The sequence below is a fragment of the Cupressus sempervirens genome, chromosome 1 (assembly GCF_028749045.1).
Source record: "Cupressus sempervirens isolate cs-2001-9-10 chromosome 1, ASM2874904v1, whole genome shotgun sequence".
Taxonomy (NCBI): Eukaryota; Viridiplantae; Streptophyta; class Pinopsida; order Cupressales; family Cupressaceae; genus Cupressus; species Cupressus sempervirens.
Genome location: NC_143118.1, coordinates 434157353 through 434179339, shown reverse-complemented (window position 1 = coordinate 434179339; position 21987 = coordinate 434157353).

Here is a 21987-nt window from a genome sequence, read left to right as displayed (position 1 = left end):
ATATCTCTTCTTTATCCAACTACCTCAATTCAGAAGCATTTATGGGACTACTTCCATATACAATCTGGAATGATGATTTACCAGTACTCCTATTGACAAAATTATTATATGTGAATTCCACCTATTGAAAAATAATATCCCATCCTTTTGGTTTGTCTCCAACCAAACATCTTAGCAAATTTTCCAAACTCCTATTCACCACTTCTGTTTGTCCATTAGTTTGTGGATGATGTGATGAATTGAAATCCAACTCTATCTTCAATTTCTTCCATAATGTACGATAGAAATACCCAACAAATTTGATATCTCGATCTAAAAGAATGCTCTTTGGAAGACCATGTAGTCTCCCCACTTCTCTAAAAAAAATTCTACCACATGAACAACATCACTAGTCTTCTTACAAGGAATAAAATGTGTCATCTTTGAAATCTTGTGAACAACCACAAAAATAGAATCATGCCAATGCTGAGTCCTCGGTAATCCAAGAAAAAAATCCATACTCACATCCTCCCATGGCTTCTCTGGTATAGGTAATAAATAATACAACTCTATATTCTACTTCACTCCTTTTTCCATCTAACATACTTTGCAACTTTGTACAAACTTCTTTAGATCTTGCTATAACTATGGCTAGTAATAATTCTTAGCAACCAAAGATATAGTTTTATCTCTGCCAAAATACCCAACCAATCCTCCACTATGATTATCCTTGATGATATTCTCTCTCATTGAACTTATAGGAATGCACAACTAGCTTCTTGTAAACAATATACTATCTTGGATCATGAAATCCAACCACTTTGTCTTGCCAAGTGTAATAGGTTCTATACAAGCCTTCCACGCTTCACCAAAATTAGGATCATCTAGATACAAATTATCGAGTTCCTTGAACCCAACCACCTTTATCTACATTTATGTTAGTAAAATTTGTCTTCTACTAAGAGCATCTACAACTTTGCTAGACTTGCCACTCCTATGTTTCAAAAAAAATCTACAACTTTGCAAAAACTCAACCCACTTCAAATACCTCTAGTTCAATTTTCCTTGACTTTTCAAATATTACAAAGATTGATGATCAATATACAAAATAAATTCCTTAGGAAGAAGATAATGTCTCCACTTCTTCAATGATTGAACTATAGCATAAAATTCCTAATCATAAATAGAATATTTTCTTTTTGCATCATTCAACTTCTAACTAAAATAGCAACATGTCTACCTTCTTAGCTCATAATAGCTCCTATCATAGTACCACTAGCATCACAGTCTACTTGAAACACCTTATTAAAATCTAGAACTGCCAAAATAGGTTGCTCAGTAACCTTCTATTTCAACAAATTAAAACTCTTATATACTCCTACAGTCCACTTAAATTCTTTCCTATCCCCTCTCATTAATTCAATCAAAGGTCCACAAATACTGCTAAAACCTCTTATGAACTTTCTGTAAAAACTAGCCAGTCCATGATAAGATCTTACCTCTATCACACTCCTCGGAGTAGACCATTCAAGGATAGCCTTCACTTTCTCTGGGTCCATTTGCATACCTTTTTCTGAAACTACAAATCCCAAGTACACCAAGTCCATCTTTACAAAACTACACTTCTTTAGGTTTATCAGCAACTTTTCTTCCCTCAACTTATCAAACATCTTGTGAATATGGATCAAATGCTCCTCCAACATCTTACTAATGATCAATATATCATCTATGTAAACAATGACAAACTTACCCAAAAAATCCTTTAGTACCTCATTCATGAGCCTCATTAAAGTGCTTGGTGCATTGGTTAGCCCATAAGGCATGACTAACCACTTGTACAGTCCTTCTTTTGTCTTGAAAGAATTCTTCCACTCATCACCTTCTCTGATATGAATATGATGGTATCCACTCTTCAGATCTATCTTTGTGAAATACTTAGCTCCACTCAAACAATCCATAATATCATCCATCCTTGGTAATGGAAATTTGTACTTGATTGTAATCTTGGTGATAGTATGAGAATCTATGCACATCCCCCATTCTCCATTCTTCTTTGGTGCTAATAGTACTAGTACAACACATGGACTTAGACTCTCTCGAATCAACCTCTTCTATAATAACTCATCAATTTTTTTGTTTAACTCTTCACTTTTTGTTGGTGTCGTTCTATGTACTACCTTGTTTGGAAAACTAGCTCCTAGAACCAAATCCATCTAATGACTTATCTTCCTCATTGGGGGCAATCCATCAAGTACATTATCTGATACAACATCATAAAACTCTCTTAACATATATGCAACTTTTGCAAGTACCTCATCTACTTTTTCTTTACTATCTTTTGGAATTATAGAAAAACACATATGCTCACACTTCATACCTTTGATAAACTCTTTTCCATCAACAAAATATATTTTGGCAGCACTACATACCTTTTCTTCTTTATCCTTCGATGACTTCAATGTATTTTTCATTGCATGCTTGGTTAGAGTGTAGGTATTTTCTCTCCCATCATGTACAACATGCCTATCAAATTGCCATGGCCTACCCAACAACATATAACATATGTCCATAGGTATGATATCACATAGTACCTCATCATGGTAGCTTCCAATCTTGAACTTCATTGAGCACTACTCATTGACCATTACCTTGTGGTCATCTTGCACCCAAGCAATATGGAATGGACGTAGGTGTTTCTATCTCTTTAGCTTCAACTTGGTGACCATCATTTCTGACACTAGATTGTCATTACTTCCACTATCAATGATCACATCACAATACTTATCTTCACATTTGCACCTTGTATGAAACAAGCTCCTTCTTTGATCAGGTTCATTCTTGCCACTCAAAAGTACTATTCTATTAACTAGGACTTATCCTCTTTTAATATCTTTAGAATGTGAGAATCTGACATCTTCATCAACATGTGCAACTTTGGCCTAGCCTTCTATTCTTTGATTTGTTCTTTCTTGGCACTAGAAAAATTCAAACACTCAATGCCCTTCTTCTCCATGCTGAAAACATTTCCCACAAAACCCTCCTCTTCCAGATCCTTGTCCTCTACCTCTACCTCTCTGATCTCTATTGTTCTAATCATGGAAATTATTGGAATTATTTCCCCTTTGGTTCTTACTACTACTTCTAGCCTCATCCTTGTTCTTTTGATCATTATTATGACCTCCATAAGATTTTTTGCTAGATCTTCCACGACAACCTCTTCCTCTATTCTTGTTGTCAAATTTTTTGCTCTATTTCTCCTCAACATTTAGGGAAAACTAGTATGCCTCGTCAATACTATTCATTTGAGCTAGACTCAGCTCATCCTAAATGCTTGGCCTTAACCCATAAAGATAATGGGCTACTTTCTCCTTATTAGCATCTACATGGCCCATTCGAATGAGAACTTGGTAGAACTCTTTGGTATACTCTTGAATAGATTTTTCAGCTTGCTTCAACCCTTGCATTTTCTTCAATAGATAGAGCTCATAATCCATGGAAATGAATTGTCACTTCATTTTAGCTACCATCCATTCCCATTTGATAATTTTTTCCTTTCCCTTTCTATTTTGCTCCAACTAAACCTCTTGCCACTAGATCTTTACATGTCACTTCAGTTTTGCCTTCACAAACTTAACCCTATTAGGATCATCAATATCTTCATACTCAAAGTACTCCTCCAATTCATTGATCCAATCAATTAGCTCCTCTATGTTAACAATTCCCTAAAAATGTGGAAGCCTCAAACTTAGGTCTTTTTTCAATCTTGGTGAAGGCCCTAAAAAGCCTCTCTTTCTCTGGGTTTAGAACTATGTCTGCTTTGACATTTTCTTCTACTTTGCCCTCTTGCTTTCATCTCTTATGGGAAGATTTATTCCTCTGCACATCTATTCTTCCAATGCTTTCATTTTTCTTTAGAGGGCTTGGAAACTCTTAGGTGTAACACCTACAACTCTCCCACCGCACTCTCTTCATGGAGGCATTTTCACACTTTCACTAAAACTCTAGTGCAAACTACCTCACAATTGGAAACCTGTCTACATGCTCAACCCAAACCATGGTCCTGGTGCAAATTGACTCATAGCCAAAAATCTATCCACAAACTCAAAAACTCTAGCTCTAATACCACTTGATGAAGGGTGCTCCCCTTAATACCATAAACCATAATATAAAAAAAAAAAACAACAATAAATGAGAGAACAAAATATGCACTTTTTATTTGTACTGTAAATGCAAAATTATAGAATTCACAAGTACAATATGCTAACCCACTTGGGTGCCTTCATTACAATAATCTGCAAGACAAACTATGAACTATCACCCAAAGCTATTCTAGACAATGTTTGAGCCTTTCTTAAATAGGAAATTTTATGCCCCCCGAGAAGGTTCTAGAAAATGAAACTTAATACATAGGATCGACAGACCCTAACAATACATATAGAGTAAGCCACATACATCTTTGACAATTATTTTAGATATTTTGGTAGCCCAACTTTGAAAGGCCATAACTCTTGAACCGTTGCTTTGATTGGCTATTATAACCACTTTTTGGATTTGCCAGCTCCTAATCTACAGGCTTAGAATTGTGTGAGTGCCCTTTTCTCAAGTTTTCGGACCTCATCTAGGCACTCTAAGGCCTCCAAGGGTGAGCCTGAAGATTTTTCTACAATTTTTTCCACCAAAAATCTATAATAACTTCTTTGATACTTAAGCTAGAGCAATGAGATTTTTATAGTTTGCTTATAACTTAAAATGAACCTTCATATAGAAAATGAGAACATTCTGAGCTTGTATGACAAACTTACTAAAAATAGCAATTTCCCATAAATAGTAACCATGCTAACTACTAGTCCTTATTAAAATAGAACATATTGAAAAAAAAATATTTTTGGGTGATGCAAGATTACTCTTACACCTAGGATGCTCCTCATCATAATGTTTATTTGTATTTGTTTTTATTTGGTTAAGTCATCTTTTGTATTGATTTGTCATTGAGAACTTCGAGGAGTGATTGGTGTGGTGTAGATAGTGACTAATTAAGTTTTGAAACCTCCATAAAATGTAAGGAACTCCCACCACTATGCTAACTGTAGTTTGGTGGGAGATGCCAATGACATATTGTATATATTATATGTGATGTTGACTACAGGGAAGGATGCCAGTTGATCTCACTACTGATTTGTAATAGAATTCATATGTATTCATCTATATTTACCTATGTACAAATGCCATGAGAGTCTAAAACCAAAATAATATCTTGTATACATGTATATTGTGTACACGGTGTCCAATTACAATGACACAAGTATGTAATTTTTAAGCTAAATTTATACTGTAAAATTCAAAAGAGACTCTTGTAGTCCTTTAGTAGTTTCTGCATAAATAAAACCAATATTTTGTTTTTACATGAATTTTGCAAGTTAAGTTAGTGGGTAATAGTTCTAGCTTAAAAGTAGAGTAGGTATACACATGAGCTTCAGTTGAAAATAGTGAAATGGTGTGATATTTATTATTGATAATATATGGTTGTTATCCAATGAAATATATTTTAATTGGGATTAATATTTCATATTTACTTGGATTTGTAGGTTAAGCTAGTCGATGATACTCAAGATAGTTCAAGGGTAGAGCATGCCCACACAGACGCTTCATTTGACAATGAAAGACAAGTAAGATATTTATCACTTAAAATGTATATGTTTCTACAAGCAAGTTGAATAAATTATATGTAACATTAAGATATACCAAGAACACACCTTATATACACTGTATTATATTTGAAACCAATATATCATATTTATGCATTTGTAGGTTAAACCAATAGACAATACTCAAGATAGTTTTGGGCTAGAGCAAGTACAAATGCGCACTTCACTTGACAACAATATCATGATCTTAGGCTTTTTGGGTTTCTAGAGGCAATGATGATGTATTTTTTGCTCCATGATGCTCCATTCCCCCACCCCCCCCATCAAATACAAATCTCAATCAACAAAGGGCAAGTCACATGTTGGTGCTTTGATATCATATTGGCATTGATTGTTCAATCCCATATTCCTAGAAATAACCTGCAGCCAAAATAGTCATCATATGAAGAGAGACAAGAAGTACATAATGTGCATTCAACTTTGAGAATTGATTTGATGGAAACCAATTATCTAATTATATATTGAATGGGATTGGATTGGATGATTACAATGATGAACATTGAATCCTTATAAGAGAAAAAAAGAAACCATTGTTGAAATCGTTCTCAAGGATTAAATTTCTTTAGGAAAATTGTCCTTACTTTATGCTCTATGACAAAAAAGAACATCACCTTAAATAGAGAAACAATTCCAAATTTAACTCAAGTATAATAAAATAAAAGGAGATCTAATGAATAAATCAATTATGTGATTTTTTAAATTTTATTGTTGTTTATTTTATAACACAATTTAACACAACTAGCAATTATATTGATTCATTAACTTTGAATTTTATAAAATTTAAAATTTAATTCTTTTCAATATCAATGGTACCTGACATCTAAAGTCCACCCATTGCATAAGTATTGCTAGTGAGAAAGACATCTGAAGAAGATTGGTGGCAGAAAGAGGGTTACAAAAGTGAATGCAAAGAACTCAAAAGTTCTTGAGGAAGAAAATCTATAGACTTAACAAGTAACATGATTTTTATTATTTATAGTTAACCATTGAATAAATGATTCATTAAATGTAGGTAACAATAGATAGAGGGAAAAAAAAAATGTGGTAAGCCTTATAGTAGATGTTGCATTATTGAGAGAAGAACAATTTCCATCTAAGGTTGGAGGTTAGGTTGCAATTGTTAAGGCAACTCCATAGTTGTAGATATGAGTAAAGTGTAGAAGCCTAACAGAGTAGAGAAAGCTTAATGGCTCCACAAGAGAAAGACAATGTTATCAAAAGTTCAAGTTGAGAGGAAAGAATATTGGTGACATACTTATAACATAATGAAACAAACTTGCTATTGTAGAGGCTTAGTACAACTCACAAGTTGAAAAGGAAATTTTACAAAGTAAGAATGAAGATAACGATTAATGTTCATGACAAAGGTTCATATGTAAGCTATAATATAATGTAGGATAATTCCAAGGAACGATGAGTTGAAAGAAAATTGAAATAAAATTTGCTAAGATGAATGAACAACTCAATAAATTGATGTTACTACTACGGGGAGGTGAGAGAGACAAGATATAGATGGAGGATGAGAAAGTATGTCACATCACCTATTAAGGAATTTTTTGCAAGAAATTTGAGGAAAAAGATAAGACACATGTTGAGTTCTAATGAATAAATTCAAAGTTAAGAAGATATAATGAATAAATTCAAAGTTAATGAATCAACATAATGGTACAAATACTCCAAGTCGATCCCTATTCAAAACATTCTACTTGAAGACCAATTCTATGAGTAAAGTGCAAAAGTCTAATAGAGCAGATAAAGCTTAATGGTTCCACAAGAAAAAGATAATTTTATCGAAAGTTTAAGTTGGGAGGAGGGAATATTGGTGAGGTACTTATAACACAATGAAACAAACTTGCCATTGCAGAGACTTAGTGCAACTCACAAGTTGAAAAGAAAAGTTTACAAAGTAAGAGTGAATATAATGATTAATGTTCATGACAAGGGTTCATATGTAAGCCACAATATAATGTAGGAGAATGCCAAGGAATTATGAGTTAAAAGAAAATTGAAAGAAAATTTGCTAAGATGAATGAACAACTCAATAAACTGATGTTGTTGCTATAGGAAAGTGAGAGAGATGAGATATAGATGGAGGATGAGAAAGTATGTTACATCACCTATTAAGGGATTTTGTTCAAGAAATTTGAGGAAAAAGATAAGACAAATGTTGAGTGCTAATGAATAAATTCAAAGTTAAGGAGATCTAATGAATAAATTCAAAGTTAATGAATCAACATAATGGTACAAATACTCCAAGTTGATCCTCATTCAAAACATTCTACTTGTAGACCAATTCTACTATTAAAACTAACATTTGTTATGAATGCATGATATCAATAATTATAAATTCATATCTTAGATGGATTGGAAAATATTCCTAATACTCATTTCTCCCAAGTATTATCAAGGTTCCTCATACATACTTGAAATCTAGATCTTTGCACTTATATAATTGTTTGATCAACCAAATTCCTAGAAAGAATGCCACGTAATGCAAGCATCACTACAAAAAATATATTTGGGTAAATTATATTGAATTTCAAGTGTTCAAACATTTTACTACTTGAACATTTAAAACAAAAAAAAACATTTTAGAAATATAATTTAGATGCAAATCAAAGCATTATATCTACAAACTGGAAATCAATTCTCTATAATTTAGAATACTGTTAAGGAAAAATGCACAAAAAATATTCTTTTATGTATTTTTATCTTTGCATTTATAGTTCATTCCATGAATTTTTTATGATTTAGAAACATCAATTTCTAAGTTGAACAATACTTTGAAATAAAATACTCTTCAAAAAATTCAACATAAATTTTCAAAGAGCACCTACCTATTAACCCGAACCTTGATCTCTTCATCCATGGATTTTGCATTCACTTACTCAAAATTGTGACAATTCTTCTCATGTATTACGCATTGAAAAGATAAATTAAATCTACTCATGTAACTCCCTGAATTTCTAAGCAGTGCAGACTAGATTCAAATTTACCTTCATGATTGTTGCAGGACAAATTTGTTGGAAGAAAGCATATACTGGTTCCATGATTTCAAATTAAAACAACATTCATGTATGATTATGGGAAATGCTAAGTGAAGTAGCATGTATATATAGTCATGCATTATGACAAGGTGCATTGCTTCAGGCTTGTATTCATAAAAAGAGATCAAGTTCTATTCATTGTTTCAAAAAAAAAAACATCATCATAAATTGAATAAGATAGGTCTACCTTGTTTTTTAAAGCTAAATTAAAAGAATGAGTTTTTCTAAAGTCCCAAGTTATCATACATACTATTTAAAAGATGAAGGAAATAATTAAAGTAAAAGTCATGCTAAAGCTGGGGAATTATTTAAGTCCAGAATTATTAGTCACTGTGAAAGAAAAGAACAACATAGTCAAGGTAGAAGTAAGATGAATAACTTGGGCCCTTGGAAGTTTGAAAATCCTTTCTATCTATTCTCATAGAAACAGCTTCATTTTACCTATTCTACTCACATTTTTGCAATTTAGCATTGATCACAATTTTTAGGAGGCAACAAATTTTAAGAGTTCTTCAAGTATTATCCTTTTAGTTGATAGTACTATTTGAGAGTGTTTAAATCTCTCAATTGTTGCAAAGGTCAATTATGACATCTATTATTGTTGGTATTCTTGAAAATCTTGGTGAGATGTTGATAGAAGACATAAACAAGTAGGTTTCACTTGTCTCTAACTTTAGAAGTGACTGTGAATAGTTGAGCAAAAAGCTCACAAATTTAAGACTCTCTTAGAGATGTAAATATCCAAAGTGCATACTATGCACCCATGAAAAGGTGCCTACTACATGTTGTAGAGATCACCTGGAATGTAGAGGATATATTGGATGAATGTGTTCTTTAATCAAGAGGTATTGATAATGAAATCTCCCAATCCTCTTGTGTCAGTGCTTTCAGTTAGTCTCGATTAATGTTTTTCTTAAAATGGTGCATTGGATTAAGCTTGAAAGATAGAAAAAGTCCATCATGGAAGATGGAAATGAGCTGAAGCTTGATGGGGATGTTATTCATTCAGACTAACCTTCCACAAGTACAGTGCAGTATCTAAATTGGAAGGGGTCATCTATAATAGAGAGTGGTTCACATCTAGTGGCTATTGAGTCCAAGGTTGAACAAGTCATTCTCCTACTTAATGACCTTTCCATCCCTATCATTGGTGTCATTGGTATGGGCAGTGTGGGGAAGCATTTTTAATGCAAAACATTTTCTTCAAATTAAATAATAGCTATGAGCAATTCATATGGTTTTCTATTTCTCAAATTTACTCCCTTAAAATGTTGTAGGTTTCTTTGACCATGGAACTATATTTGAACAAGGTTGTAATGAGAGGGTAGATGTGGTGGAGGCAATAGAGATGATTCATGGCCATTCATCAAGCACACAGTTTCTCATTGTGTTACATGATGCATGGAGGGTAGCCAAGCTTGAGAACTTTGTATTACAACTAGGCTTTTTTGGGGGCAGTAACCCTCGATGTAAAATTATGGTCACAACATAAAGTAAACATGTTTGTAGCAACATGAATGCTTGTGTTTATGAGTTACAACCTTTTTTCAAAAGAAGAGAGATGTAACCTTTTTTGTTCCTTTTCTTTCCATTAAAATCAACTGCCAAACCATCTTGAAGGGATTTCTCATCAAATTGAAGGGGAATGCGGAAGACTACCCTTGGCTGTTAAAATAGTGGCAATATCTCTGGAAAATAAGACATTATTGAGGGAGTGAGAATCCTAATTGGAGCAACTAAGACTGAAAATTTCTATTGAGGATCCAATTATGTAGATTCTCAAGCTGAGTAATGATTCTCTTCCTTGACTTGTGTATTTTTTATTCTTTTTGGAAGATAAGGTAATAGATTTTGATATCTAATAAACTTGTGAGTAGTAGAAGGATATATTTCTCAAGGAGGGGACAAGGCAGAAATTGGATCAAGTTATATTTCTCACCTTCATAGCTTATGTTTGATAGAGAGAGTAGATTATATGTATGATGTGGATTTCAGTTATCAACATATACATAGATTTTTCACATTACATGATTTATTGCTTGATTCCCACAATAGCATAGAAAAAGAAAGTCAATGTACATTGAGTGTGGAAGAAGCCTCGAAGAGAGGTCTCACTATACAAATGGGTGGGAGGTACCACAAGTTTTTAATGGGAAAGAAAAGCATAGGTGATAATGATTTAGATGTGATGGAAAGAAATAGGGTATATTTTGCATCATGTCTTGACAGTATTTATCATTTTCATAAAATACACACATTTGAAATATTCCAACAATCTTGCTTCATGGTGCAAGAATACTACACATACTTGACTTTAGTGGCACTAGAATTCCATCATTGTGAGATTGTGTTGGGAGTTCAAAGCTCTTTAAAATTATGAATTAAGGTAAGACAAGTTTTACTGTGGTATCATATTTTGTGAAAAGCAATAAATCTTTTCTTCCTTTCCATTTCTTATTGTAGGAATCTAGAACACTTCCCTAAGTGGATTGATGAACTTCATTGCTTAGAACAACTGGATATCTACACAATGATTGAGAAATCCCTGCCAAAAGGAATATCAAAGCTTGTATCTTTGGAGGTACTAAAATTGGATTGGTATTGCAAACTATGAATGGAGGAGAATGAATTCTTAGGTTCGGGGAATTTTAGTTTGGTCAACCTCTGCAAAGTGAACATAAGTATTTGACACAAGGTTGAATTGAAAAATATAGAAGATGGAATCCTTGTAGCATTGGAAAAGATGCATGGTCTCACAATAGATAATAATTATTCTTATGAAGGTAATCTTCCACCTCTATCAGAGAAAATGTTAGCTATGAAGGGTTTTGAATGCCTTCCCTTACTTTAGGTTGCAGTACCAATTTGGATTTGTGGTTTTTGAATTTGATGCAATGGAAGTTACAAAATTGCCATTGTGCTCAATATCTAACACTTGAAATGATGCCTAACTTATAAAATTGGAGTTAGTAACCAATACAAATAGCGAGGATTTGCGAAAATGGTTTGGGAAGTTTTAGAATTTCATCAACTATGTTATTTTTAATTTTTCACTATTAAAGAAGTTGCAAAAACTAGAGGATGTAGTGACACCACACCTTGAGATACTAAAATTAAATTCCTATGACAATTTGAAAAATGTTCCATGTGAATTTGAGCTCATTGAAAGTCTAAAAAAGTTTCACTTCATCCATATGGCAGTGAACCATATGCTTGATAAGGAGGGATTTATGAAATAAAATAGAAGTTAGTATTCCCAATGCTAAAATGAAAGGTAACATCATGGAATAGTGAAATGTAGGATGAGCATTTTTTTAATTTCCTTTTGTAATGTAAATGATCATTCACTACTATTTGTATCATTTATTAAGCATAAAAGTATGTATAATGTAGTCTTGTAAAATATCCAGACATTAAAAAGTTTCTATGTTAAACGAAATTCCCACTTCTATTCCTATGATTGATCTTAGAATTCTATGGAAGGCTCCAATGTTTTCACTTAAGTTTACACATGACATATTATTAGTTTTAAAACTGTTGTATGCTATTTTTTCCATGTTGTACAAAATTTCAAAATATTATCAAAATACTCTTTTAATTCAAAAGTATCTATCCAATCAAAATCAACTAACAAAAAGAATGTAGTTTTCATTCTCATAAATGATATTAACTTGCATACGAACTAGTTATAGATATAACATTGTAGACATTCTAACTTTGAAAAAACTCATGTTATAAAAGTTTTAGGGGAATAATACCCTAAATTTGATATTAAAAAATAATTTTAAAATGGAGATCCAAAATTTTTTTTTTGTATAACTCCACTTTTGATGATTGTTTGTGAATGAATTTGACTACTATTATATGTTGTCGATTTGACCGCTTCTGAAGAATAGATCAATTTCCTCAATTTGGGTAAATTATATTGAATTTAATAGCCGTATTTGATCTCAACCACTTCAAAAACTTAAATATATTATGTGGCATTCTATCGATCAATTAGGTAAACTATATTGAATGTCAAGTGTTCAAACATTTTACCTCAAAAAGCTCTCTCATTGATGTAGACTAAACCTCCTCAAGTAGGTGCAAAATATAATTACATAACTTTTTTCATTTTTTGTTATGAATCCAAGTTGGTTGAAATTTTGACCAACTTGGGCAAAAAACTTTAGTTTGGTCAAAATTCTAATCAATGCAAGGATTTTAAAAAAAAAAGAAGATGAAATCATAGGCCAATATGGCCTTTGGTCAAAAATTTTGGTAGAAAAAGAAGGGGAAATATACTAGTATGTGTTGGGCATGGGCACCTTTACCTCCACAATTAATCTTCACATCCTAACCTTAGGGAATAATGACATCACGTTGGGTATCAATTGGTTAGCCACCCATCGGGTGAATATAGATTGCCATAAGTTAGTACAATGTGTGGATGACACAAGTGGGTAGGTGGAGCTTGTAGGGGTCTAAAGGCCAGTTTCACTTCAAATGATCTTAGCTAAGTAGCTAGAGAGGAGTGTGTGACATGGATGTCAAAATTTTGTGGTCTCTATCAGTGACCTTGTAGAGGTTGAGAGCTATGAGGTGACACTTGATGATCACCCACTCCTTTGTGAGTAGGCAAACATATTCCCTAATGAGATACCAAGTATGCTACTAGAATGCAACATTGAATTTCATATTGGTCTCATTCTAGGAGAAGAGCCTATTTCATGAGCTCCTTACCATATAACTACTCAAAAGTTGAGTGAGCTCAGATTTTAGTTGGAAGAATTATTCCCCAAGGGCCATATTTGTCCCAGTGTATCCCCATGGGGTGCACTAGTCATCTTTGTGAAGAAGATAGATGGGTCATTGAATCTATACATTGATTACCGATAATTGAATAAGGTGAATATGAAGAACCAATACATATTGCTGAGGATTGATGACTTGTTTGATCAAATGAAGGGAGAAAGGGTACTCTCAAAGATTGATCTTAAGTCAGGATACCATTAGCTTCAGATTCATGAAGCTGACATTCATTGGACAACTTTCGTATGCTCTATGGGCAATATAATAGTTTGTAATTATTAATTGTTATATATAAGTTCTTAATGATATTTTATTTATTTAATAAGATATCAAATAAAGATGTAGTTTAAATTAAACATTAAAATAAATTAGAATTAAATTTTAAGAGATATGGGGGTGTTTAATAAATTTCGAGAATGTTTTATAATTGAATAGAGATATTAAAATTTGACAAAATAATGGAGAATCTGCTATCGTAGATTTATTTTAATATAACTTGTTATTAGCTATTAAATTATTATTAATTCAAATGTTAATGAATTGGAATATAGTTGATTGATGATTAGTTTAATCAAATGGGTTTTAATTGAATGATTATCGATAATACCAGTGTTAGGGAAATTGTATTTAATTAATTTGAAATTGATAAGTTTTATTCTAATGATTTGAATAATGGAAGTTGCCCTTGGAATTAAGGGAGATTCATTTAATTGTTAGTAACATCAGTTATTGTAAACTAATGCGGGTGATTTTATTGAAAGTCAAAGGAAATGAGTTCAATAATTTAGATAAGTAAATAATTATCTTCTGATTATTTTAGAAAATTGTTTTAAAATAATGGAGGGATAATTCTATGTTTAATTTGAAGAGATACATGGGTTGACTTGTAGATTAAACGAAGAATATTATACACTTGAAATATACCTGGAACGAAAACAAAAACCTCATGTTTGACTTAACCATGTGAATGCTAAAGGCAAACCAAGATCATGCGCTTGTATCATGTTTTCTTTATGCGATATGCTTGGGGTTTGGGTGGTCCTAAAGTGTTGACCAGTTAGGACGTCTACCAGAGGCTTGGGAGTTATGCGAATGTGATGGCATGTTGATGTTATTTGATCTCGATCTTTCTAAAACCCAACCATGGTAATGTGATGGCATGCTCTATGAGATGTTTGTATTTACTGATTGTTATTATTTTCCAGTCTTCTTGTGTGAAGCGGAGGTGTATCTATTTGAGACACTTGACTTAACCATTATTGAGTCATCGATCAGTTATCCTTGGACTACTTTCCAGTCACCATGATGGGACTGAAGTGTTGATTTATTTCTTGATGTTGTCATGTTGTGACATGTTTGACTCAACCATTTTGGAGTCTTTGATCAATATTACTTTGAGACACTTTTTGGTTGCTTGTTGAGAACCAATGAATATTGTGACTATCAGTGATACCTTCAGTTGCAAATAGAGAACTGTTGTGGTCATGATTATCTATAGATGCCTTGCAGTTGCTCATGGAGATTTGATGCTCTTTTGTGGATTATCTTTTGATATTTTTCCAGTCGCTTGTATAGGACTGTGGTGATTTTTTGATTTATGATTCCATGAGCTTAGGGTAGGTTATCTACTTGTAGTGTCGAGAAGTGGCTTGCAATGGGGGTCGGGGCCCTAAGAGGCTGCCAGGGTAACTCATTGTAAGTTGTTTTAATAAGTGAAAACATTACACCTAATATTGACTTAATGAACCTAAAAAGATAATTGTTTTGTTCTCGCCCATGCCTCGAGTGCTAGTATAGACTAGGATGGGAGTAGTGATGCAAGAGCATCCAGAGGTATAAGGGCAATCCTGTGTCACCCAAAAAAATGTACTTAGACTTAGTTTATGTTTCATGTGTTTTCATTTTTGGATACCCATTTGGGTCAAATAAAGGTTCCAACTCTCACAATTTCACTATTAGTGTTCTAGGATAGAGTATTGGAGCACCTTGGGATACGTATAAATGCTAAAAAAATAGGAGTATGTAATTGAGCCATAATTTTTGTGAATTAGAAGGTGTAAATTGGCTGGATAATTGTAATTGTAATTTAGAGCATTCCAGAAAAAGAATCAGGACAAAAGGCCCCACGGTTTGAAAGTTATTTCAGTTTTTCAATTTTTGGAGACTTCCTAAGAATGCTTCAAAGTTAGATTAGGGGCATTAAATAACCTCTAACAGGGACAAAATTGGGTGACAAGAAAGGCTAGTCCATAGGGCTATAGAGCGCTTTGAGAGCTTTCTAGAAATGTAAACGATTCGTCAATCGGAGCTACAGTTCAAAAGTTATGCCTCCTGAAAGTTCAGTTACCATTTCTAGATTCTTCTAATTTTGTGTCGACTTCTAATGTGACTTCTAGAGCCTTCTATTTGGTTAGTGGATGCCAACTAGCACTTTCTAGAATTTATTCCTAATCCTTAACCCTCTGGGGTCTATTTAAGAACATTTCTGGCATTGTAAAAGGTAGTTCGGAGTGGAGTTTGAGAGAAGGTATTGGGAGAAGAATTTATCTCTAGATTTATGCTATTGTAAGCCCATAGGACATGTTTTAGAGTTTATTTCTCTGCACTAAGTGTACTAGCATATTGTTACAGTTAATAAAATTTTCCCTTTACTATTGTGTCCATTATGTGCTTGGGTTGTGTCCCCATCAAGTGGTATCAAAGCCAATTTTTCTTGAGTGTGTAGACAGAGTGCCGACTATGAGGCAGTTTGCACTAGGACTGTCTGGTTGTGGGTTCGAGTTAAGAAGATGCCTCCACGAAGAGAGCATAGCGAAAGGGTCGAAGCTATTAATCCTGAGGAGGTTAGAGCCCTCAAAAGGAAGATCCAAGCATTGCAAGAGGAGCTCCGTAGGGGAACAAATGTTGTTGTAGGTGACGAAAGTGAGGATGACAATGAAGAAGAAGAAATTGGACCGAAGGGGAATTTGATGGGAAAGTTCTGAATCAGGCAGAGGAAAGGCTTTTTAGGGCCATTACTAAGTTTGAGAAAAGACCTACAATTGATGTGGGTGTATTTTTAGAAAATCTAAAACCAAATGAGTTGATCGACTGGATTAATGAACTGGAAGAATACTTTGTGTATGAGGATATCAGGGACCCAGATAAGGTTAAGTTTGCAAAGGCCAAACTGAAAGGACATGCCAAAATCTGGTGGCAAGAGGTTCAATTGGAAAGAAATAGAAGAGGAAAGGATAAGATCACAAGGTGGGATCAAATGGTGGACAAACTAAAGAAGCACTTCATTCCCATTAACTACGAGCTTGATTTGTTTAAGAAGATGCATGGGTTAAAGCAAGCAGGAAAATTAGTCCAAGAATATATAGAGGATTTTTATTGACTTTTGATTAGAGTGGGGCATGCAGAAGCAAATAAGGAGAAGGTTGCTCTTTATATCAGTGGGTTGCGACCTAGCATCCAAGAGGAATTAAGTCTAGTAAGAATGACCAGCGTTGAGGAGGCATACCAGTTTTCCCTACGAGTTGAAGAGAAGCTAAATAAAAGGTTTGAAGGGAGACAAAGAGGGTGTGGTCAAGGAGGAAGGGGTAGTGGTAGGTCATCTGGAGGCCAAAATGAAACCCAAAAGAAAAATGAAAATGTGGGTACTAGCAGGAACCAGAGGAATGAGGGTTTCAACCGCTCCCATGATCAAGACTTTGGAAATCAGAGAGGAAGAGGTAGAGGACATGGACAAGGAAGAGGAGGCTTTCATGGTACATGTTTCTATTACAATGAAGAAGGTCATCGTGCTTTTGAATGCCCTCAATGACAAGGAAGGATAGATAGGAGAGCTGAGGGTCAAGCTAGGGTTGCTCATTTGGATGAGGATACATAATCATCACATTTAGAGGATGCAGACAGAGGAGAGACTTTAGTAAATGAAAGGGTCCTACTAAGTGGTGAGATTGAACTAGGACAAAGGAGGAGTTTATTCTGTACCAGGTGCAAGTGTGAGGATAAATGTTGTGATGTAATCATTGATGGTGGTAGCATTAATAACTTGGTATCAGAGGAGATGGTCTCTAAGCTTAAGCTCAAGAGGGAGAAACACCACTAGCCCTATTGGATTGCTTGGGTGAAAGATGATCATAAGGTCCTGGTAAGTGAACAATGTTTAGTGAAGTTCAAAATTGGGAGTTACCATGATGAAGTTCTCTGTGATGTTATTCCAATAGATTTTTGCCATCTATTGTTGGGTAGACCATGGTAGTTTGATAGGCCTGCAGTACATGATGGTCATGCAAACACATACTCTCTAACAAAGGATGGAATTCGCCACAAACTGAAGCCCATGAAAAAAGAAGGTGAAAAGGTATGTAGCAGTGCTAGGATTTGTCTTCTTTATGGAATTAAGTTTTTAGATGGCATGAAACATCAGTGTATGTGCTATGATTTGATCCCTAGGAAAGATAAAGAAGGTAGTAGTGAAATACCACTTGAAGTTTCAGATTTACTAGGTGAGTTTGGAGATATCATCTCTGATAATGTTCCAAAAAGATTGCCACCAGTAAGGCAAATCATTCATCAGATAGATTTAATCCCAGGAGCTAGTTTTCCTAACAAGACTGCTCACAGGATGACCCCTACTGAAACAGAGGAGCTAAATAGACAGGTTCAGGAGTTATTGAGGAAGGGCTTGATTTGAGAGAGCCTGAGTCCATGTATAGTACCTGCATTACTGGCACCAAAGAAGGATGGAGAGTGGAGGATGTGTACAGACTCTCGAGCTATAAATAGGATAACCATCAAGTATCAATTTCCTTTGCCAAGAATGGATGATCTTATGAACTGCTTGAGTGGAGCTCAGTACTTCACAAAGATAGATCTCAAGAGTGGCTATCATCAAATATGGATATGAGAAGGAGATGAGTGGAAAACTACCTTCAAGACCAAGGAGATTCTTTATGAGTGGTTAGTCATGCTCTTTGGATTGACGAACACCCCAAGCACCTTCATGCAGCTTATGAATGAGGTACTTAAGAAGTTTTTGGAAAAATTTGTTATTGTCTATTTGGATGATATTTTAATTTTTAGCAAGACTTTGGAAGAACATTTATTGCATATTCATAGTGTCCTTGAAAGGTTAAGAGAAGAGAAATTGTTAATTAATTTGAAGAAGTGTATCTTTGCAAAAAAGGGAGTTAGTCTACTTGGGGTTTGTTATATCACTTGAAGGTCTCAAAATGGATCCAGAGAAGGTAAAAGCCATCTTGAAATGGCCTACTCCAAGGTTTGCTACTGAGGTAAGATCATTTCATGATCTGGTTAGTTTTTATAAGAAGTTCATTAAGAATTTCAGTGGCATATGTGCACCTCTGACTGACACAATAAGAGGGGATAGAAAAGAGTTCAAATGGACTGCAGCAGCTACAAGAAGTTTTGAATTGCTAAAGAAGAAGGTGACAGAACAACCTGTGTTGGCACTTCCAAATTTTAGAAAGGTGTTCTAGGAGGATTGTGATGCTAGTGGCAGTGCTATTGGAGCTGTATTGAGCCAAGAAGGTAAGCCTATTGCATATTTTAGTGAAAAATTGAATGATGCGAAGAAGAAGTATTATGTTTATGATCAAGAGTTCTATGCAATAGTTCAGGCCTTAAAGAAATGGAGGCATTATTTATTGCCAAAGGAATTTGTTTTCTATACTAATCATCAAGCATTACAATACCTGAATAGCCAAGGTAAATTGAATCAGAGGCATATGAAGTGGGTAGAGTTCTTAAAGAGCTATACATTTGTGTTGAAGCATAGAAGTGGAAGATCTAACAGGGTTGTAGATGCACTAGGTAGAAGACAGTTGTTGCTTACAGTAATGCAGGTTGAAGGAGTTGGGTTTGATCAACTCAAGAATTTGTACCCTAAGGATCCTGATTTTACTGAAGCATGGAAAGCTTGTAAAGAGCATGTTGTTGTAGATAGAACCAAGTGGCTAGACTATTTGATTCAAGATGGTATGTTGTTCAAGGGCAGTCAATTATGCATTCCAAGGAGTTCCATGAGGAAAAATATGATTAAGGAGAAACACAGTGGAGGGATGGCAAGACATTTTGATCAGGATAAGACCATTGCCATTCTCAAAGAACATTATTTTTGGCCTCAAATGTCACAGGATGTGAAGAAGTTTGTACAGAATTGCCAGGTTTGTCAAGTGGCTAAGGGATTTAGTCACAATACTGGACTTTATCAGCCATTGCCTGTTCCATCAAAGCCATGGGAGGACATAAGTATGGATTTTTTCTTGGATTGCCGAGGACACAAAGGGGTAATGACTCAGTATTTGTGGTGGTTGATAGGTTCTCCAAAATGGCACATTTCATTCCTTGCCACAAAACTCATGATGCTATCCATATTGCAGACTTTTTTTTTAGAGAGGTGGTAAGACTACATGGTCTCCCAAGGAGTATAGTTTCTGACAGAGATACTAAATTTGTGGGGTATTTCTAGAGAACATTGTGGAAAAAGTTGAGAACAGACTTGAAATTCAGTTCCACACATCACCTGCAGATTGATGGCCAAACAGAAGTGGTAAATAGAAGACTGGGCAATTTGCTGAGATGTTTAGTTGGGGATAAGCCCAAGGGATTGGATTTGATTCTACCACAAGCGGAATTTTCTTACAATAACTCTGTAAATAGGAGTACAAGTAAATCACCATTCCAAATTGTATATGAAAGTAGCCCAAGGACTGCACCAAAATTGAGGAAGATAGAGCAAGGGGAGAGGACAAGTGCTGAAGCTGAAGAATTTGCTAAACATATCAAGCGTCTACATGAGGAGGTCCAGGCACACATTACCAAGATGAACCAACAATATAAAGCTAGGGCTGATCAAAGGAGAAGACATCAAAAATTTCAAGTAGGGGATCTAGTCATGGTACACTTAAGAAAAGAAAGATTTCCAACCAGTACTTACAACAAGCTAAAGATGAAGAAATTTGGCCCCTACAAAATTTTGAAGAAACATGATTCAAGAAATGCATATGAAGTAGAGTTGCTAGATGGAATTCACATTTCTCCTATTTTCAACATTGCAGACTTAACAGAGTATCATTATGATGGTACAGAAGAGGAGGTGATGTTAGAGCCATGTCCAATTCCTACTTCTAAGAAGGAGGAGATAGAGGAGATTCTGGATAGTCATGTGGGTAGGAGTACCAGAAATAGGCAGTATGAAGAGTATCTGGTCAAGTGGAAAGGATGGCCAATAGAGGACTCAACTTGGATATCAGCAACTAAGGTTTTCCATTTGGGATTTCCTCTACCATCCATAAAATGATAGGGTCACTTTTCAATCTACCCTGGGTGTCTAATGCAGGAGCATCCAGAGGTATAAGGGCAATCCTATGTCACCCAAAAAAATGTACTTAGACTTAGTTTATGTTTCATGTGTTTTCATTTTTGGATACCCATTTGGGTCAAATAAAGGTTCCAACTCTCACAGTTCCACTATCAGTGTTCTAGGATAGAGTATTTGAGCACCTTGGGATACGTGTAAATACCAAAAAAAAGGAGTATGTAATTGAGCCATAATTTTGGTGAATTAGAAGGTGTAAATTGGTCAGATGATTGTAATTGTAATTTAGAGCATTCCAGAAAAAGAATCAGGACAAAAGGCCCCACGGTTTGAAAGTTTTTTCAATTTTTCAATTTTTGAAGACTTCCTAAGAATGCTTCAAAGTCAGGTTAGGGGCATTAAATGACCTCTAACAGGACCAAAAAATGGAGGACAAGCAAAGCTAGTCCATATGGCTATTGAGCACTTCGAGAACTTTCTCGAAATGTAAACAGTTCGTCAATCGGAGCTACAGTTCAAAAGTTATGCCTCTGAAAGTTTGGTTACCGTTTCTGGATTCTTCTAATTTTGTGCCGACTTCTAATGTGACTTCTAGAGCCTTCTGTTTGGTCGGTGGATGCCAACTAGCACTTTTTAAAATGTATTCCTAATCCTTAACCCTCCGAGGTCTATTTAAGAACATTTCTAGCATTGTAAAAGGCAGTTCGGAGTGGTGTTTGAGAGAAGGTACTAGGAGAAGAATTTATCTCTAGATTTATGCTATTGTAAGCCCATAGGGCATGTTTTAGAGTCTGTTTCTCTACACTAAGTGTACTAGCATATTTTTATAGTTAATAAAATTTTCCCTTTCCTGTTGTGTCCATTCTGTGCTTGGGTTGTGTCCCCATCAAGTAGAGAGAACGCTTGGTTGCAACCTTACATTTCGTAGTATGCCTCGTTAGTATGAGAGGATACTAGTGGCCGCATAGGGATCACTAGGGGGGTGAGGTCTATTGGGAGACTACCAAGGTAACTCTAGCATGATTCGTGTGATGACACTTTCTCGCTTGCATAGTAGGTTTCCTACATGTCTTTGTGTGCCTCTGGGATTAGATGTCAGTTTGTGATTGGAACCTTTGAGTTAGTATACTTT